Source organism: Dermacentor silvarum, chromosome 6, assembly GCF_013339745.2.
Source record: "Dermacentor silvarum isolate Dsil-2018 chromosome 6, BIME_Dsil_1.4, whole genome shotgun sequence".
NCBI classification, from domain to species: domain Eukaryota; kingdom Metazoa; phylum Arthropoda; class Arachnida; order Ixodida; family Ixodidae; genus Dermacentor; species Dermacentor silvarum.
The window spans coordinates 41,834,269-41,838,173 of NC_051159.1; positions in this window are offsets into that span (position 1 = coordinate 41,834,269).

Below are 3,905 nucleotides of genomic sequence, written 5' to 3' on the forward strand. Positions count from 1 at the left end.
GGTTTTCTTGTATGACAGGGGGGAAAGACATGTCAGACTTAAGTTTTCGCCAGAGCATTGAGTGAATGATTTCTTGGATGCAATGACCGAATGATAAATACATGTCGTTTTGACAGTAATCCTTATGCAAAAGTGTTTGTATTTCCAGTAGCCGGACTCATACTTTTCGAGGTGTTTACCCGTTAGTGCAGATGGGACACTCAACTCACTAGGCAACATCGCATGTAAATGTTACCTACTATCAGGTATGCTCCAACTCGGTCTCACTTCCCGTTACACATTTCCTGCAGGAGGCCTTGCCGCATTAGTTAAATGGTTCAAATCCTACATTATTTAAACAATATTATTTAAAAAGCTTTTTTATAGTCTTCCCCCTACGTTGATGTGTGTTTCTATTCGTTTCTATTTGTTTCTAAACGCTATCTACTTGCTGTGAGCGCACTCTATTTAGACCACACATCGTGTCCCACTTCCGCGCTCTAAACTGCGGTGTTTCACTAAAGAAGTATTAAAGCGCCAAACAGACGACACAAGTGTCTGTCCGTGTCTCTTCTTGTGTCGTCTGTTTGGCGCTTTAATACTTCAGCAACATGCACCAACTAGCCCAACAAAAAGTTCTGCTTGTTTCACTAAAGGTTGTTCGCTAATTGTGTTCTCAGTTCACTCACGTTACATATGGCGAATGTCCACAGTAGCAAGAAATTTCACCGCGCGGAAATCATGAGCACGGCGTCTTTCTGCAGTAGAATTTAACTGTCGTGGTGGCTCATCCAACATGGCCTTACGCTGCTGAGCTCGAGTTCGTGGTTTCAATCCCTGGCGCAGCAGCCGCCTTCCAATGGGGGCGGATTGCATAAATGCTCGGGTGCCATACCTTGAGTACACGTTAAAGAATCCCGGGTGGTCGCAATAATCCTGAGTCCCCCGCTACTGTATGCCTCGTAATCATATCGTGGTTCTCGCACGAGAGACCCCAGAATTTTCTCAGAGCTATAGCGGCGTTTTGCAAACGCTCGTCGGTATACGACAGCGCAATGCCTACGTCGAGATTCGGTGGACATATCGATCACGTGTTCAACTGAGAAGTTGTCAACATGAAAGCTGTTAAGTACGCGTCTTACTTTACCGTCCACATAACAATATTATGCTCAAATACGCAAGGATAAGATACCATAACAACGTCGTTTTTGTATACTGGGTGCCCTAACTATCATGCACCAAGATTAAAAGACATGCAAATTCTACGTAGCTGGACAGAACCAAGGCAGCATTGTTTGCCGTCGCTTGGAGATACTCAGATAATTTTTTTGCATTTCGCCTAATTACGTAATTAGTCTTAATGCGCGGCATCCATGGCGAAGTTGCCATGCTAGAACAAGCCTAATATTGACAATGCTACCTAAAAAAATGGCTAATCTAAGAGTTTTCATGAGTAAGTGATCAAAATTCGTCCAACACAAGGTTTTAAAAACGCTAGAGTAAAAAGTGAGTCCTATATCATAGCCGGTATTCTTTCGCATAGAAATAATGAACTGAATTGGCGCTTTTCTGTCAAGAAATCTCGAAATGACCATACACTATAAACCCGTAGATTAGTACGTTGTAACCCAAACCACACAGTAGAACTTTTTAGAGAGAGGTGCGCGTATGCTGCCCTAATGCAGTACTACACAGATGCTATGCAACGTAGCGTTTTACAAATACTATCAACTGTATTCATCGATTTGCGAAGTGGTTTAGTGATTGACCAATGGATTGGTTATGTGGAGAAAAGTATAAGTGGAAGAAACTTATACGCATTTGTACTTCCCAGAATTGCTTGAATGTTTTTCTAATAGTACTCCCTGCCGTCACAAGTTTACGATAATTGGAACAGCTGGAATCATAACAGGGCTATTCTAGATGGAATGACATTTCTGGTATTCTGATGGATATTTCGTTTTCTAACGGTACAAGCCACGAACAAATTATGAATGTCCATGCCCTTGATGAGTGTTGGAAGGAAACCCTAATTTATTTTCAAGAAATGATTAGTCGCGACCAGTGGAGCAGAATCTGACACGTGAACATATAAGAACGAAGTTTTGTTTTTGCAATCTCTCAACGCACTTTCTTGTTGAAGCATTTTTTAGCGTATGTGGCAAATTTGTTTACTCTCTTTGATATTATTGACACTTTAAAGTGGTACGTCGATCTCTAACGTGTGCATTGTGTGCCGAACTGCATGCACCGGGCGAAGAATCAGCAATACGTTTGAAATAATCTCGTGACAAGGTACAAAGTACGAGAGCCGAATGGAAAAACATTTATGATAGCAGTTTCCTCTTTCATTCGCCTACGTTCAAACTATCCGCAGTTTATTATTACGCTTGCTTTTGAATAGCGTTTTATTTATCGCACATTGAGTCAGATATTATATTTGAACATTCCAATCAACGTGAACAATCTCGCTATTGTGGCCTTTCTAATGAGACTAACAACATTCGTGAAAGACGACTGTGTTGCCTGCATAAAGAGATTTCGCCGTCCCATCGCGAGGTGATAATAGGATGTTGTCGAAGTGCCTAATAAGTTTCCACAGGTGAGCTTCGGAGCAAACTTTGACACTCACCTTCTTTCGTCCGTTGACTCGGTGCTCAATACACGCGGATTTCCAATCCCACGGGGCACTTGGAGTCGCAAGCCCCCTCGTCACGCATGCCGCTTTATTCGACTCCGCCCCCCGGCGAATCGACCACCAATGAGGGCCAAGGCGCACCTTACCTTTCAAATTAGGCTAAGCGGTTTTGGTATCAGGTTGCGCGGGGGAGCCTCCCTCGCAGAAATGGGCCGCTTCAAAAGGTATAACCCCCCGCCGCCATTGCTTTGATTAAGAGACCTCCGCTCGCTTTCACCGTGCCTTTCTTTTCAGCTTAGCGACATTTTCTCGGAGCACCGCAGATGTTTCTATGTCTCTCTATTTTGTTACCTTCGTTCAACCTATACGTTCTGCTTCATCAAAGAGACTCTTTTCTACCTGATCCTTTACCGTGGGAACTTGAATAAGGTTCGTAATGCTAAACAAATACCACACACAACTTACAACGAAAGTGTACAGAAGCAAAACATCGAGTGACAAATACGATTGAAGGAAAAACACGTTATCGTTGAATGAAGAAGAAAGCAGAAAGAAAGAAAAAGTTGGTTACTTTCTGTCTTGCCTTTGTGCACGAGGATATCGCGTTACGACGGTTGTCTTCTCAATAAGCTAATCACGAGATGCATTGTGTTTGTGTCGTGTTTCCATCGGGAGACTGGCTGTTTGATGTGATGAAGCTTGTCTTGAGTGAATGAGATACACGATACCTTTTTATATCCTTCTCATATCACAAAGCGCCGAAAAGCTAAGGTATGCTAACTGATTACTTCAGACTTTCCCTTGTATTTCCAACGTAGAGAAATAATTTTTCCCTGTCCTATTTAAGAACGTCGTTAGTTACAACGTTGATTAGGTTCCGTACTTTGTACGAGTTTGTTTTATATCGTATGTCACAATGACATGTTATGCTGCTTCCTTTGATGAAACTCGTCTCATTTTCGATAGCACGAAAAATAAAATTGTGCGGGCAGAGTGGAGGCACAAAAGAGCACTTGTCTTCCATATTTCAAGCTCTGGTAAAAGTAAAACACGACCAATTTGTGCAGATACACTCGGCCAGTGAATACAGAGCACTGAAATATCGTGGCGCCGAATGTCGGGGAAAAAAAACATTCCGTTATAGATCCTAGTGTCACTGGGGTGTTGGCGATTCAGTATGCATGCTGCAGTCTAATCATGGCGCGCAGAATATTTCTAGAGGACGAAACAAAGGTACACGTACTTCCAGGAATGCCTTTCTAATGCAATGAACAGTGATCGAACAAGA